The 18,882-nt window shown below is 32.9% G+C and overlaps 1 protein-coding gene across 4 annotated transcripts in view; it reads right to left on the bottom strand.

Annotated features, from left to right (window-relative positions):
* The window catches only part of LOC106876994 (rho family-interacting cell polarization regulator 2), a 195,091-nt gene that overhangs the window by 147,310 nt on the left and 28,899 nt on the right, over nt 1-18,882 (bottom strand). For 2 of the 4 annotated variants that reach the window (XM_052971868.1, XM_052971870.1), the window contains exon 1: nt 1,779-1,932. The exons of the other annotated variants lie outside the window; for them this stretch is intronic. The gene's annotated coding sequence lies outside the window, so the exon portion shown is untranslated. Of the gene's footprint in view, nt 1-1,778; nt 1,933-18,882 lie in introns of those variants that run through there. 4 annotated transcript variants of the gene reach the window in all.

Raw genomic sequence — 18,882 nt, 5'->3', positions numbered from 1 at the left:
TACACACACACACACACACACACACACACACACACATATATATATATATGTATATACACACACACACACATCAGATGGGTTTCTTCCAGTTTCTATCTATATCAAGTCCACGCACAAGACTTTAGTGGGCCCAGAGCTATAGATGAAGACACTTGCCCAAGGTAGCATACAGTGGAACTGAACCTAGGTCCATGTGGTTGCGAAGCAAACTTCTTACCACACAGCTATGCCTGTGTATGTATAAATATAGGTGCAGGCATAGCTATGTGTTTAAGAAGCTTGCTTCACACACCTCCAGTAACAGCACATAAAAAATACAACTGTGACCCAACAATATAACACAACTCATATTTAACATATTCCACACGACTTTCATGAAACACAATCAAGACCAGTTCAAAATATCCAAAAGGCATTGTTGTACACAATTCCGTGATGTGGAGGAGGTGCTTTAGTTGTGCAGTAGAAATTCACATGAAATTCAGAAACATGATGATAACGATGATGACATAAAAATTTCCATTTTGCTGTCAAGTGAAATAAATTTAGTTATTTGAAACTGAATTTGAGAAGCTTTTATAGCAGTCATATTAATTTGATTAGCTATAGAAAAGTTGATGTTTTAGGCAGCAGACTGTTTTTACATTTGAAATATAAACATACTTTCATTGCCCAAGCTGCTCTGAAATTCAGGCTTCACTGGTTTAGATAAAGATTGTCTCTAAGAAAAGTACTGTAAGGCAACAGAGTAACGCTGTTAGCAGGAGAGGTTAGGAAAATAAAGGAGGATGAAATACTATAACTGAATAAATTAAGAGAAGTTAAAAGAAGTTAAAAGCAATTGAGAACAAGACTAGAAAAGGTGAAAAGTTTTAAGGATTTTTTTTTTTTTAAGAAATCTCAAAAATCACTTAGAGAAAAAGATCGCACATCATCTCTAAGGAATATGAAAAGCATTTATTTACTTTCACATATATTATAAAAATTAGTGTGATTTTTCAGCTTGATTACACACTTCACTTCAGAAAATTCAAACCTTAATACTAAACAAACTCTACTACAATGAGCAGATATAATACCAGGTTACTTTGTTTAGTACAATATGATTGGTCTACATTATTCCATAAGGAGCATAGGACCATTTTCCCAGTTTCTCTGGCAAATATATTCCTCCCTGGATAGGACATCAGTCCGTTGCAGGATTACTCATTCTCACCAGCTGAGTGGACTGCAGCATTATGAAATGAAGTGTTTTGCTCTGGAATGCAACACATCGCTCAGTCCAGGAATAAAAACCACAATTCTGTGATCATGAGTCCAACCACTAACCACTAAGCCATGCGCCTCCACATAATAAGTATGTTAGTACAATGTACTAACTTAAAATTAATCTACAAACATAAAAAATGTATAGGTTTTAAAAGACAAACATAAACATGTGAATATATACAAATTATAAACTCTGTGCTTGGCATCAAAGAGGTTAATTATGGTTATATATTTCTTCTCTAAAGCAGGAAATACATCATATTTTGTGAACTATAAACACACAAAACATAAATAACTTCCCTTTTTGAAATGGATATTTTTCCCTTTTGTTACAACAACTATGTGTCACAAAACTGCCTTTGTTTTGATCACATCTACAAATGGATTTTTTAAAAGTTTCTTATCTATGAAAAAAAAAAATAATTGGAGAGGGTCACAAGATTAGATATATTAATACAAAGTTAAGCCAACCATAAAAGCAGGTTATTTTACAATATTTCCCGACTTACCATTTATGTCAGCTACTAATGTTATTTTTACACCAACTCATCTTTTCGTAGAGCTCTTCATTGAAAGCCTGCCTGTTGTTACAGGCTATGTCTATATCTGTACCATCCCATATGTATGAGTAGCAGGATATTATATGTACTATGCATAACATCAGCAACTCTTATGAATGAAGTATTTTGTAGCCTTGAAACAGAATTCAGCTTTTACAATGCAGATATGACTATGATAAGAACAGTCAGATTAATGTTAACATATTTTATGTAAGGAATAGTCAAAAGTACTGGAAAGAAATGACATTTGTAGAGAATGTGATGGGGAGAGGGGTTCTACTGTTTTTTTTTTTTTGGTTTATTTTTATGAGGTTGGTTCTTGAACTGGTTTGGAAGAGAGTTGTGTCCATGGTCTTAACAGCTCCTCCAAGATAAGTGAAATTGAGGTAGTTGACAACTAAAGTAAGTACATGGGCAGGGAAGGAATTCCAGAGGAAGGACTGGACATAATGGTTAGCAGGAAGGAGTAGGATGGGGAGGAGAGATAAGTGAATTGTGAGCTGAATGAAAATGGTATAAGACTAGTCAGTTCTATGGAACAGAAATGAGATAAGTAGTAGTAGTAGTAGTAGTAGTAGAGGTTGGGAGGGGGAGGGTAAAGAGGTTGGAATATTTTGGTGAACAATTTTATGCCAATCAGTCAAGTGGTTTGGGCAGAGGGAAAGGAGTCCATCAGGTCTTTATGTGTAATATCAACACTATCCCAAATGCAGAAGCAGTACTGCATTGTGGGTCTCATTTGACCTCTGTAAAGGGTTTAGTAATTGTTGGAGGAAGAAGTATTGTCTAGTCTTGAAAAAAAGAAGCCAGTTATCTCTGTGGTGCAGTCTTTGCTATGCTGAAGAAGAGAGTTTGACAAAAGAGATTTTCAGTGATGGTGTGGACTAGCATTTGTAGTAACCTTGAGGATTCTGTGGGCATGATATTATCTACTTAATGTGTGTAATGATTTATGTTATTGCTCTTTTGAGAGAGAAAATAGTGACATAACCCCATTGGAGAATATTTTCCAAAAGCTGAGTCAGTGGAGTTGCCTTTTTTGGTAATAGGACTCTAGCATTGGCTGAGTATTGTTGATACAAAAAGAAATATGTCCGAGATCTACAGTGTCCGCTGTCGCTAAAGCTGAGGTCCTTCCTACTAACTGGTAACCTGAACTTAGCTATGTTCTTTTTCATGTCTTTAAAGCCTTTTATGCTATGACCCCTTTCAAGTTTCAATGCTTATTCACCACAGAGGTAATGGATGAAAGGGATATTATAAAAATGGTAGTGTTTATGTAGAATTTATTATGATGAAAAACTACAGTACACAAAAGGAACTTTGTATACAACAGGACAAAGTCATCTGGAGACAATCACAGCTTCTGCCATGGACAAGTCCCCTCTTTGGTATTCTCCAACCAACTGGTGCATGTCAAGATAGCCCAAAGTAAATGGGAACATAGACCCATTTACTTGGGTCATACTCGCTCCTATCACCTAATATTTTGGCAAATTTACGGGAAAGAAGCACATTGCTCTCTACCATTATCTTCTTCTCAAATAGGAGATTGATGCTAACAAAGAATTGACTAAAGGGAAAAGTGACTGTTATTAGTTCTTTCAATCTTATTCATTATACAATTATACGACAAAGAAAAAGAAACAAGTTGTCCTACGTAGCCAAATGACAGAGGTAGGGTGATTCTCACAATGAACTCCACTGATAGACATGACAACTGCTCAGCATAACAATAAAAGCTTGCAGAACAGTTTCATTATCACTGACATTCCTTACCAACAATGCTTCTATGCTTGTAGTATGGATCAATACCAAAAGTCTGTTTGTGAACATCATTGTTCTTGTCCGCAACTAACCCTCAACAAAATACAAAGGTTGATGTATCACCAATAGTAGTGCTCAACTGATAGAGATCTTTTGAGTGCTAAACAACATTCCAAATGCCAGACAATATTAGTTATCAATTTACCCATACTGCAACTTCAAAGAGACAGGCTGTGTCAAGAATGCCTGACAAATAATGAATACACCTTGTCACTGTCCAGGAAACTCTCCAGATGTTGCAGCTTCAGCATGTGAATGTTCATCATTAGCCATGGGAAGCCAACACTCTCTGTGCAGAGAGTGCTGGTACCACATGGATCTTCTAACCAGTTGAACATGTTCCCTCTACAAAAAACAAATCAACCGATATTCCAACCTGGTCAGGTGATAACAGGGGTAAAGCACAACAGTCAGGCAGTAATAAATAATGAAGGTGATGTATGCCTGTTCCACCTCTGCTCAATCTTTCAGGAGCGTAACTCAATATTCTGCTCATAATCTCATCCCAGTTCCTGAAATCTAACATGAATCAGAGCCAAAGCATCTCGACAGAGGATTGTCAGCCCAGCAACACATAATACCTGCCAGCATGAACTGCAAGTGCCAAGCTGCAAACTACTAATTTGATCTAGTTAATGCATGCCCCTTTTACTGTTACATTTTTCTTTAGCCAACCACCTCAATTTCTTAAGTGTCCAACACTATCATGGTGATGTCAACTGCAAATGCCAACACAATAATATAAAAATAATAAACCATTGATCATAAATACAAGCTGAGTTCAATATGTTTGAAATATAGCTGTTTTTATATAAAGTAATTTTCTGAGTACTGATTTGGTTTCTTGTACCTTTATAAGCATAAATCACCATAAAAACATAAAATTATAGCTTTAACATAAGTCGCTTTCCTGATTTTGCAACATAGAAGACACACTTGAATGAATCTCTCAGATACAATAACATTGACACAGTACTTAATAAATGAAAGAAATAAACCTAGTTTCAAAAACTGATAACTAAAAGAAAGAATGACGGACATACTAGGCCATATGATTATGAAATCAATCATTGTCTCATGTCCCTAGTAAAGTATATATATGAATATATATATATGAAAGAAGGTTTGAAAATGCACTTATTTTTTTTAATATTTATTTACTTAACCGGTTTCACTTTTTTAGAAAAAGATTATCAAAAGTCTTTGAGAATAATAAAAAATGTTAAAAAACAGTTTGAGTATTAAAATGCATATATACATTCTTTGATGATAAAATATTTTTAAAGTATAAAGCTTTGTATGAACTTTGTAGTGTTACATACTGATTGTCACACATTCTCTGATATTAAGGTGAAATTGTTAAAAACAGTGTATGAAAATACACATATGGAAAAATACATATACATATTCTTATACATATTCTTTGATATATATATATAAAAAAACCCTGCTGGCTTCTGATAATAAAGTAAACAGAAGGCGTCATTATGACTAAAATTTTAAGTGGTTATATATGAAAGGCTATCCATTTGTAAAACAAACTATTCCAACAACACCCATCCTATCCAAACTTACATGGAAAAAAAAATTACTGCAAAATAAAGCACTTCTACATTGCTTGCTGGATATTACATGACGATGTTGAGTAGTGATTGTAATCTACTTAGAACAGATCTTTCTTCTGGAAGTTAATCAGTACATAACACAAAAATTCCCTTCCGTATTGGCTCTGATATGGTTAAATTAATTTAGCAGCATCCATGTGAGTGTTACAAACTAATCAATTCATTTTAACAAATATTCACTGAAAATTATCTTCATTAGATAGCAGCTCTTTCAGTTTTAACATCTCATTTTTACAAATTACTACAAAATCTTTGCACCAGTATTTTTCTAAGCTTTATCTTTGTGAAGAAACTTTAAAATTTCATTAATTTAAAATTATTACCATATAATTAGAACGTGTAAAAGCTTTTAAACAAACCTGAAATAGCAATTTTATTACTGAAAGTATTCACTGTCAAGTACTTGCTTTGGCAATATATAAATAAGCACTGAGCAAGTCAATATCACATTTACTCGAATTCAATGCAAGCTCAAGTATAATGCAACTCATACTTCTATGCCTAAAAATCAGTGACATATCTTATCCTTCGCATATCATAATTTAACTTTCACTTTCCATGGCATGGATTGAACAATTTCCACTTTTGTAAGGTTTACACTGGATACCCTTTTTATACCAACCACTTTACACAGTGTACTGGGGGAGATTTTTATGTGGCATTGGCACCAGTGAGATCATTAAGTAACTTGGAAGACAAATCTTCTCGGGCATTAAAGCTTTGCACAATGCTACCCATTACTTTTATTCCTGATGTTTTGTAGTAAATTCCTCACATCACAGATGGAGAAAAGAGTAATAATTCAGTGAATAGCAGTTAAAAGAATATTAAGTGTCACTACAACCAAGTTTAACAGAGCTGATGCTCTAACTGTACAATCTCCTATCAGAACAAGGACTCGGTGTTGAAGAATACCTTGAAACATCAGCTATCATTAGCCTATTAAATGGAGTGAGCAAGAAAGATTAAAATTTTATTTCCATTAAATTTTTACAGTTATCCTCTTGCCATCCCCTCCGCCACAGAATTAGTCATTTAGAGGATGATTGTTCTCATCACCAAGGGTATAATTTTAATTAATTAAAATTTCTGGGCTTACTCCTCAAGTATGCTAGCAATTAAACATTAGCCAACTTGTATAACATTGACTGCAGCTTCTCGCTACTATTACAAAATAGTCTTTAATTTCATTTAATTATCAGTTGAGAATCCACTGACTCACAACTGAATTGTGCTCACAGTGAAACTATGCATACCATGGAACAGTCTTTTTTATGACAGAAATAGAAATCTATTTTAGCAAATGACATTTCTTTGCTTTCTGTTTAAGATACACACACATTTTGTAGTATCTCAGGAGGGTCATTATGCCAACAATAAACACACACATACACTTGTTCAATTTCACAATCTTATAATTTATTTGTCAATTGATGAACCAATTACCTAATCAATTGCTTCATTAATCATTTGTCTAATCAATCAATCAATCAATCAGTTAGGTTTGTTAATGTCCTTTCATCAGTATTTACAACCTGGTCAATGACATGCCTTCACTACTTCAGATCTACTTCATATCTCCAACTGAGTTCATATCAAGAATCTTGCAAACCAAATACAAAAACACCATACACACAAATTACAGTGATACCTCGCAGTACGAATTTAATTCATTCCATGACCAAGCTTGTTTTATGATTTACTTGTTTTACAAATCAATTTTCCCCACTTAAATTAATTAAAATATAATTAACCCATTCCAACCCTACAAAACCCCGCAAAAATTATTTTCTATGGGTTTTAAAATGGAAACGGTACAGTTATAAGGAAAATGACAATTATAAAAACGTAATAAAAGAGAATGCAAAAGAAATATGTAAACTGGCTTTATTAATTGAATTACCTTGATGATGGGACAATTTGTGCACGAGGATGATGGAGCGTTGAGGAGGATTACTGTTTGGAAGGAGAATCTCCTTTCATTAAGACTTCAGGAAGAATGATTTCTGGTGTTTTCTTTCTCACTTTCCTTGATTTAGGCTTTTGGGACACTTTCTTCGCTTTCACACTTGCAGGTCGTTTCATTAGAAACATCTCAAGAGAAGTCTGCTTTTTCCTGCCTTTCAAAACGTTATGAAAATGTGCCAGAGCAGTGTCATTCTATAAAGCAGCAACAGATACTTTTGCAGGGTGATTTGTATTTGTATTTTTGTTGACTTCAAAGCACCAATGAAACAGGTGTTTAGTGTACAATTTCTTAAAATTAGAAATCATCTGTTGGTCCATGGGTTGCAAGACAGGGTGGTGTTGCATGAAAAGTACAGAACTTTTATAAATTCAAAGTTGTCCAGGATATCATCCTTGAGGTTAGGAGGGTGAGCAGAAGCGTTGTCAAGGATGAGGAGTGTCTTGAGAGGAAAATTGTTCTTCAGAAGGTACATTTTTACTGCTGGTCCAAAGACAAGGTCGAGCCACTTAGTGAAGAACTGCCTGGTGACTCAGGCTTTAACATTTGTTCTCCACATGATCTGCAGCTTCTTCTTCAGGATTTTGTGCAATCGGAATGCTCATGGATTTTCTGAATGGTAGACAAGGTGCGGCTTAATCTTCAAGTCTCCACTCACACTGGTACAAAGGGCGTGAGTTAGCCTGTCTTTTATAAGCTTGTGGCCTGGCATTTTCTTCTCCTCTGTAGTTATGTAGGTTCTTCTGGGCATTTTTTTCCAAACAAGGCCAGTTTCATCACAGTTACATACCTGTTGTGCGATGTACCCCATGGCTGTGATGAGCTGATGGAATTCATGCATGAAATCCTAAGCTGCCTTCATGTCAAAACTCGCTGCTTCTCCATATCTGACGATACTGTGAACACCAGTCCTCTTCTTGAAATTATCAAACCAGCTGCAACTGGGCTTAAATGAGTCTGCTGATGTCTCCTCCGTTGATGTTCCAGGGTTCTGTTTCAGAAGATCTCCATACAGTGTTCGTGCTTTCTTGCAGACGATGGTCTCTGCCATTGTATCCCCTGCGAGTCGCTTCTCATTGATCCACAGGAGAAGCAATTTTTCCATCTCTTCATGGACAGATGTGTGTTGATTAGAGAGTCTGGACACAACCTTTGGCTATTGTAATGGCCTTGATCTCATCTATTTTCTTCAGGATGGTGCAGATCATCAATGCTTCAGCCATATTGGTGTGCTATGACCACTACACACAAACCCCCTCTCATGTTTATCAATGATTTCCTTCTTCAATTCTATCATAATCAGCTTTTTCTTCTCGGTACTGTCCTTTGCACTAACCTTCTTAGGACCCATGGCTAACACAACTAATTATTACGAAATAATAGCAAAAGACCAAACTAAAAAAAAACAAAAAACACTGGAAAAAACACAATAGGAATGCTGCCACAACAAGATAAACACATGAACCGAGTGAGTGGAGGCTGTGCTCGTTGGGAGAGTGTATGTGAGCTCAGTGCCAATTAGTGGTCACTTATATGAAACTTGCTTGTAAAGTAGACTTCCACTCATACTTCAAGACAAAAATTTGCATGAGCCTCGGCTCATACAGTAAATTGCTTGTACTATGATGCACTCGTACTGCGAGATTCTATTGTATTATTAAATAGCCTTATTTTACATCTTGCAAAATTCCAAATTTTAAAAATTGTATCAGACAATTTTCTACATTTATAATAATGAAAAATGATCATTTTAATGTAGACAAAATAAAAAACAAATACAAAGCATAAAAAATATGCTAAGAAAGTAAATATAAATACAATGTTATAATTTAATTAAAATTTTAAAGTTCATATGAATAAACTTCTATATTTAATAATTACAATTTAATATCTCTAACAATATACAAAACCAATCCTATAACATTATTATCCCCCAAAGCAAAAATCTGTACATTTGAATAAATATATTCTATTGAGAAATTTACAAAATTAATGAGTTCGCGCAAAATAATAGTCTTATAATAAATTTATGATGTTTATATTCACATTGGTAGAATGAGACGAAAATAATGAATGAAGAGTAAGTGAGTATTAGTTGCAGACATTAAATGTATGTGAGGAAAAGTGAAAGAATCACAGAGCTATCATATGTTTTTGACTGGAGTAACAGGTATTTTGATCAAAATGAAAACAAAAATTTTTAGTAAATCTTGCAAGAAATATATTTTCTCAAATTTCATAGTTCAAAAGGGTAACTTCGTGATTTTTTTGTTTTTTTTTGTTTTACCACCATGAATAATATCAGGAAATATAGCATATGTACAACAGTTATAATTTAACTTTTATCAAATTTCTTGGTGCTCATACAAAATGATTAAATGAATGCTAATTTTCAAAGGAAAAACATTTATTCCTTTATATTTAAATAAAACAAATTTTTCATTCGAATAACTCCACCCATAACAACTCTGTCATTTACTCCCTCTTCTCTCTATATCTATGATTCTTTCTTTCTCACTCTGTGTATAGCATTCCTTTATTTATTGGCAGCCATTAAGCCTAGTACATATACTCATCCTGCACCTCCTATGTTAACTCTCTTTTACTCTCGTTCTCTCTCACTATATGATGGAGAGTCAACCAGCCAATCAACCAGTATTTATATTGGCTATTATTATGTAGAAATTTTTCTTTTAGGTTCGAAATTCAACAATGGTTTCTCCCATCATTTTGAATGGATGCACCATTTTCTGAAATTAATAAAACTGTCATCATATTTGAAGACATGAATATGCTGGTTACAACATAATTAGCCAATAACAGAACTAACCACAGTAAAAAAAGAGGAAAGGTTTCAGAACTCATGAAATATTAGATTATTGCTCACAGGAGATAAAGAAATTATAGCATGTATGAGATAAAGACAGCTCTGTTTAAACTGGAAAATAAAAACAGATTAAAACAGAAAACTTGAAATAACCAAAATATTATAGAACATGAAGCAATGTGATATGATTTACATACTAGATTGAAGTTTGACTTTCACATATCTAAGAACACGCATTCTATGAGGGTTTTCTAAAGTTTTAACTACACTGCAGGATATAACTGATTTATATAAGATATACAATTCATTTCTTTATTTCAGTGTCATGATTTAGAAATGTCAGTAATTTAATATGAAATCATAAGACACATTTAACTGATCTGAAGGTACCAGAGTGCAGAACTCATCGTTAAGCAGAAATAACACAACATCCTTAGAGGGCTGTCTTTTTGTATTCTTTAATTTTTTTGTACTCTTAATCTAAATAAAATAACTTTCAATATCAGTTGCTTTGCATAAACAAATTTGAAATACAAATAACAGATTAAATGCTAAGATTTTCCAACAGATGATATGAAATGAGTTGGTTGAAATTTATTAGGCACTAGGTGTTCTAATAACATTTTTTTTAATTAGGCACAAAACTACATGCTTAAGAAAGTAGAATGAGAACATACAGCTCCCAGTCTTCCCCAGAGGCATTAGTACAGTAGTAAAGCCATTTCTGCAATTGATTAAACTGATATTATAGGTTTCATTATCTAGAAACTAACAAAATTAGCAATAGATATGAATGACAAGTACATATTTCTAAAATTCTATTTTACAAATCAGAAAAAAATCTTTTTTTAATTAAAAATTAATTCATTAAAATGATTCCATTGATGAAATAGAACCTAAATTTGCTTCTTTTTATTTGTCATTTTTCTAAAATATACTGATTTATCCCAGCAAAAGATGGAAAGGACTGAAACTAAATTTGGCTTAAAGAAATTCCATTTACATTACCTCAAATACAATTGAGCAGAAGTGTTAAGCAGACAGTGTTTGTGCACCAGTTATAACTATCACACCTATGCAGTTAATATCCTCTAAATTTACCATGCAATCTTATTTCTTTTCAACAATAAATCTGAGATCTTGGCGCCAATATCGAGGCGAAATATTCAATTCACATTGTCATCAAACACAACAAATCAATATATAATATATTCAAAACCAAAAGAAAAATATTTAACCACTTGAAAAAATAAAACCACCCAATTTTATTACATTGAACACTGGGAAAGAACAGTTAGATAACATAAATCTTATACCAATGAAATATTTTCTAAAGCAGAGTATTGTTGTTGATTGTATGAACCATATCTTCAGAATCTATTTTACTATTCCCCGTCAATTCATTTTGTAGTTCAGTAAGAAATCTACATTTTCCTATACTGAGGCAAAAAAGGTATTGCCAACATGACAGCTTGACTTGCTAGAAACAGCAGTTAAATTGCCTTAATATCACACTGCGATCTTAAGAAAACAGAATCTGTAAAAATATGAGGCAATCACTGCTAAATTATTTAACTGAGTGCACAATTTATAAATTAATTCAATCAGCATCTAAGCTTAAATGATTTTAGATAGTTCTTTAGAAAACACACATATACAAATGAATGCATAACTATGTGTTTAAAAATGTATAAAAATGACTATATGCAGAACTAAGCATTCTCAGTGCATATTAAACAAGCTTTTAAATACTACTTTGAATAAAATGCCTAGAAGATAAAAGCAATACTTCAGTAAGTGATCTTATTTCTATAACATTTACTGATACATCCATTAGTTTCTCCCTAATGGTGATTTCAGATTTCAATAAACAAAAGCAATTGCAGAGAAATTCACTCTTCTGTCAGAGTTAGGAGAAAATGTAGCAGAATCTCTTCTACTCATTCAGCTTCAGTTTCTTTAGTTGTTCAACATAAGTAGATATATAAAAAATAAAAATATTAATCAAGATTCTTCTTTTTCCTCTAAGTATTCATCTAATTGTTACTCCATTGCTATTATCATTATAGCATTTACTTTTCATCAGATATAAAATATAGATCATTTCTAAAAAGTAACAAAGAATGCATTATGTCAATAAAGAAATGTTTAATGTGAGATCTAATTTTAACATGTCTACTCTAGTCATTCATACTGTTCCTGTCAACCAGGTTTTTACAATAAAAGGTAGTTTCAATCTCAAAACAAAAAGCTTCAAAATACTACAAAATAGTGTTAACTGGCAATGTATTTCTGAATTCTTAGCTGGAAACATGATAGATGTTAGCTCAATACTTATGTTAATGAAGTGAGAAAACTTAAAGAGTTTTACAGTATAAGGAGACACAAGGTGCAAGTACACTTCACTCCATCTTTCATATACATAATGCAGAAAAGATTCTAATGGGAATTTAAAAGAATAGAAACTTTTGGTACTGTAACATCTTAATTTGTAGAAAACAAAAGTCAGAGACAATTACTTTTAAATCTGAAATAGCATAAGCAGTGGCTACAAAAATTAAGTATTAGTCAGCATTCAGATAACTCCAATATATACATGCATGCATGCATACATACATAAATACAAGACTTCCTAAATGGAAAACAATTACCTAAATAAATATCATTTTCAATATCTAACAATCAGACGAAAACTATTTTTACAGCCAAAACCGGCTGAAAATAATTCCCTTTTATTTGTTTGAACCAACCTAATCCAGCTGTATCTGATTCCTCTATGAAATCACTAAAAAATAAACAAACCACATTATTGAGTTTTCATAGCTTTGAGATAATGCACGATCAAGCCTTTCCTGCCTTTATTCAAGTAAAGTTACTGTGAAATTTTTGAGACTTCTTGGTTTTTTTCAACATTTGAAGATAAGTATACATCTTAGTTTTTAACGATATGGCGTCAGCAAGTAGCAATTTTGACTTTGAAGGTTTTACTCTTGATGATGTACAAAATATAAACGAAAACAACTGTGATTTGTCTTCAGACGAATCTGATATTGATATTTATGTATCTTCGTCAACCATTGGACTATTTTTACCAAAACGTTTTTTTTTTTTAAAACAGTTGCGGAGGAAACAAATAAATATGCTCTATACATAATTTCTATTCACAGAAGACTCAATCCACTATGGCAGCCAACTGATACTTTGGAAATGCAAGCTTTTTTTACTATAAATATTATGTTTGGTATCAAGCAGCTTCCTTGACTGTGGAACTACTAGAATCCTGATATAAGGTACGGTGAGCCATATATTTCCAGCATTGTGTCTAACTATAATTAATTCAAATATTGTTATGGAAAAAGCCACAAGGTACTTCCACCACCAAAGGACTACAATCATTTGAAATTTCGGGTTGACATTGCAACTCAGTTACATGAGGGCTTTTCTTCCAGAAAACACAGAACTGGGAGGAAAACAAAATTAACTGAGGTGAATGTCAACAGAGAATATTGACTTCTATAAAGTGAAAAAAATAAATGGAAGTGAGAAATACATATTAATTTTCAGTATGTTATACACCTGTATTCATCTTTGTCTCACCTGTTAATGAGCTTTTATTAGATGTACTCTGTTATATAAATGTATTCATTAAATTGTATAAGAGTACACAGCCAATGGTGTATTGACTAGTAAAAGAGTTTTGTACTTTATTTTCAATGAAAATGTTTGAATGAAATATAGAGAAAGAATAAAATCTTGCACTGATTGTATCTGTATTTTAATTAATTCAAATTAATGTACTTCATCTTGAAACGTGGCAAAATTGTTGGCAGTTGACATCTGGGATAAATTTAGTAACAAATCAAACAGATAAGATGTATTAGGAATTTCAATTTTAGTGTTTATCCATAATGTTATTGCTTTTACACCTGTTAATTAAATTTACCTGCCAATAAAAGTCAAATTTAATCAGAAAGATCAGCTAAATTTACATAACTAGAAATCACTGGTATATAAGCACCTGCTGACAAAATTTCAAATCTGTGTGTAAAAAATTAACAAAGTTATAAGCAAATACTGTGGATACCTCTCTTGAGCCTAAATAATTCAAAATAATGTGAACAAATAAGCATCACATTTGACAGATTAATCTGAACACTTTTAAAGGGTTAAACTTATTTTACAAACAAAAAACTCAAATATTCATTTGACAAACTGCTATGAAATCATTATTGCTACTTCCTGTTATTTGAAGGAAAGTAGCCAACTATTTACATTAAAAATAGATACATTTACACTTATGTTTCAAATACTGCAGTTGAACGTATTGGCTAAATAAAACAATATGGTTCTCAAAAACTATTTCGTGTCGCAACAATTTAATGGGCAAAATCTCTGAAATATTTTTTCACAAGTGCAACAAATAAGAACTTCAGGACATATCTTTCTACACTAAAGTATATTAATAACAAATAGAAATTTTTCTTCAATCACACTGCACTGGTGAAACTTGATCAGATAAAAATACAGTACGTACATACTGAAAAACTACATTCCTAAAAATTTTCTGGCTCAGCTCTCACACCCAAATGAACAATAAAGACATACTGCTTGCTAAACTCACTCTGTTCACTAACTTTGTTTCATCTTCAATCTCCAGTCACATTACAGATTATCTGAACTATAAAATTAAAATATTAATAATTAAACAGCAGAATCAATTTCTGCAGATTCTAATTGAAGTTACAAAAACAGTAAGCCAGAGAAGACAAGATTTTATGTTACAATTCTATATACCATTGCCAGACACTGTAAGTTTCTGGCTATAACTGATGTATATTTAAAGGAAAGTATTAAAAATTCTATGATCATATATAATTACAACTCCTTGAGAAGTCTTCATTGAATATGGATCAGGTAAATCTCTGAGTCTCTCAAAGCTGCTCCAAGAATTCCAGTGTATATCAGTGATCTTTGTTTTCAATGTCCTATCTGAAACTGCAGCAAAACTAGAGTCCAACTCACTGAACAACAAGTATACTGCTGATATCATGAAGAAATTATCTTAAAAAGACAAAGATACATGGCCTCTATCATGACTAATCTGTTTGTCCAGCAATGTGCAAAACTTGCCACAATGGCAAAAAGTTTGAACATTTTTCATCAGAATGTCAGTCAAAAAGAACCAAGATCAGCAACTACAATCCTTGCTATAAAAAGAATAAACAAATGGATTTACTCCCAACTTCTAGGCAATATATTCAAAGTGATCAGGCAACTTAACATAAACAGTTTCTTAATTTGTTTTTTGTATTTCAAACATTTCTTTTTTTTTTTCTCATGAAAAAGATGCATTTAAATATTTAAATTTTGCCTAACATGCCTTCTATAATTCTGGGACATGACTTTCTTAAATGATTTAACTATTAATTTCATCTCATAAAGTCTCATATCACAAATAACTGTCATTGCCATCAAGTCCTGAATCATATATAACTGCAATTCAACTAGAACTAAGCACTTTTCTGTGGAAGAAATAAAGTTTACTCTTATTTTAGAAAGAACTTCCTATCAAAAGATTTCTTGTTTGCACCATATATATTCAACTTCTATATTTCACCAAATGAATTTCTTTAGAATGTTCTGCCTTTGATTTTTTAGCATAATGGTAGTCACTACCTCAAGCAGTGAGTTAGAATTCACTGATATTATTTATTCATGATTCATTTAAATCAGATTGGAGCCTGGTGTAGCCATCTGGTTTCACCAGTCCTCAGTCAAATCGTCCAACCCATGCTAGCATGGAAAGCAGACGTTAAACGACGACGACGATTATTATTATTATTATTATCATTATTATTTATTCATTAATGATTTAATTAAAGAAAGACAGCATGGACTTAGAGAAAATTATTAGAATGATATGTTAGGGATATCTGTACACAACAGTTATTTAAGTGATATCAGGATTTATCAATTTTGAGTAGTAATGGAGTTATCATGTAATCAGTCATTGCATTAATATTTTCATTACTGAATGGTAAGTAGTAAAAAAAAAACTATCATAATAAACCAATATATTTTAAATGTATGGTCTCTGCACAATGGTGGGTTTATGAGAACATAATTATTATAATAAAAGTAAATATCACCAAAATGTTGGGTCTTTCAAAACCTTTGAATGGAAGAAATGAACATATATCTCAGAATGATGGTATATCTCCTAAAGAAGTTGTACATTTTCCAAGATACAGAGACTAATTGGAGCACAAATTCAGCTCCAAGATATAAATCAATAGAAAGGGAATTGATATATTGTCAATATATGTGAAAACACATGTAATCATCTTACCTGTATTCAACCTATATGGACAGGTGAATGTAATATGACAACTGATAAAAATCAGTAACAGGTAAAAACTACTTTTACCATGTACACTAATCATTTTATTTCAAAGGAAATTACATCCACATTCATGCAGTAGTTATACTTTTATGATTTAAGCTTGCTACCCAACCAGGTTCAGTGTGATAGCTTGGACAACTGTCTTTTACTATAGCCTCAGGCTGACCAAAGCCTTATGAGTAGATTTGGCAGATGGAAACTGTTGTATATGTGTGTGTCTTTGTCCCCCACCACTGCTGGACAACCAGTGTTGGTTTGTTTATGTCCCCATAACTTAGCAGTTCAGTGAAAGAAGCCAACAGAATAAGTACCAGGCTTTAAAAAATAAGTCTTGGAGTCAATTTGTTTAACTAATCTTCTTCAAGGTGATGCCCCAGCATGGCCACAGTCAAATGACTGAAACAAGTAGAAGATAAAAAATAACTGTATTTCATCATCAAAATTTCTAGTTTCAAACAGGGTTGAGAGATTTATATAGAGAAAGCACAACAGGGTTTAAAAGGTTCAACTTTGAGTAACATTAAAATTTTTATTGTTACTCGATTTATTTCTAGGTAGGTGAACCCCTCATATTTTTCCCAACTAACACATTGATTTGAAACTATATATATATATATATATATATATATAGTGCTGGTGCCACAAAGAAAGCACCCAGGATACTCTGTAAAGTAGTTGGGGCTAAGAAAGGAATTCAGCCATGGAAACTATGCCAAAGCAGGCAAAGGAGTCCAACAAGATCTGCAAGCCCATCAACTCCTGTCAAACTGTCCAACCTATGCTAACATGGAAGATAGATGCTAAAAGATGATGATGAGGGTACACATAATTGTCAGATTTTCCATTTCTTTTTAGAACATATGTGCAGAAATTGACTGCACATCCTCCATATATGAATAAACACATTACTCTGTGTATGTGTGTACACATGCACACACGCAATAAACATAAAAGTTTTTTTGTAACAACATTCCCAATGATTCTTACCAAATATTGCAAAAATATCCAGATGCAGCTCTGAATAAGCCCAAAACCAAAATAATCCTGAATTCGAAGTCCCTGAGGTAAAACAGACAGGAATTTAGAGAGGAGATGCAGAAAGTTTGGAAGCTGTAACAAAGTGGTAGTTGAGTCTGCATGTACATGTTAGATACAGGAACATATGTTTGCGATGCTAAACTGTTTTTCTTTCACTTTCAGATTCTCTTCATTGCTACCTTCTCTCTGTGTGTGGTAAAGTTAAAGTTGCTTACATATGGAGTGCAATGCTGCATGGTAGTCGGACATGGGCACTAAATGCAGAGGATATGAGAAGGATAGAGAGAAACGAAGCAAGCATGTTTCAATAGATGTGTAAGGTAAGTGTGCACAAATGGCATGGTACATATTAGCAGAGAGTTAAACTGAGTATAAGGGAAATTAGATGTAGTGTGCAAGAGAGATGACTGTGTTTGCACATGGGCAACAGATAGGTAACAAAAACAAAAAGTGCCAGAAAATCCAAGTGGAAGGAATCTGTGGAAGAAGAACACGAAAGATGACATGAACTAATGAAAGCTATTCTCAATGTGAACCTCACTAAGAAAATAACAAAGGAATGTAACAAATGGTGAAAGTGTGTTGGAAAAAATCTGTTCAAGACATGCAAATAAAGCAAAGTGGATATAAAACTGATAATACTGACGACCGAATAGGGAATTACGAGACAGTTACTATCTGTCAAGATGAAGCCAGCAGAGTGTGTGTGTGTGTGTGTGTGCGTGCGCATTTTTTCTTTTCTGGTCATATGAGCAGACATTAAAAAAAAAAAACAGAGTATTCTGTGCTTTATAGTACTTAATTTATTTGGCAGTGGATTAACACAAGATATTCTTTCTAGGAGATAAAATTTAAAATTCAATGATATTGAATTGCAAAGTCTTCATTCAGTATTTATTTTCTGTGTATTGACTCTAATAGGAAGATTTAAATAAGCTTTATTTTTTTTTATGTAAGATAGATGTTACTGATTTTTTAAAGTATGTTTTGACTGTTGTTGTGAAAAGAAAAACTTACTAAATTTTTGACTACTTGCCTGAAGTAATATGTTTTCATTAGAAACCTGTCTTAAAAATAATTTTCATGTTCCATAAGCATCAACAAAGTTTTAAATCATACTGGGTTGTATGGTGTGTGTGTGTGTGTGTGTGTGTGTGTGCGTGTATGTGGAGGTAGGTGGTGGATTTTAACCATTAGATCATTTCAGTGAGATAATGATTCTTATTCTGCACAGGAGCCAGTCCAGCAGCACTGGATCAAATGGTGTTGTTTATGTGCCACCTCTAACAGGAGCCAGCCCAGCGGCACTGACAATGACCTCGCTCGAATGTTGTTTTTCACGTGCCAGTAAGGTGACGCTGGTAATG

This window comes from Octopus bimaculoides, chromosome 11 (genome assembly GCF_001194135.2).
Source record: "Octopus bimaculoides isolate UCB-OBI-ISO-001 chromosome 11, ASM119413v2, whole genome shotgun sequence".
NCBI classification, from domain to species: domain Eukaryota; kingdom Metazoa; phylum Mollusca; class Cephalopoda; order Octopoda; family Octopodidae; genus Octopus; species Octopus bimaculoides.
Note: the sequence above shows the minus strand (reverse complement) of the source record. Positions and strands in the feature narration are given on the sequence as shown.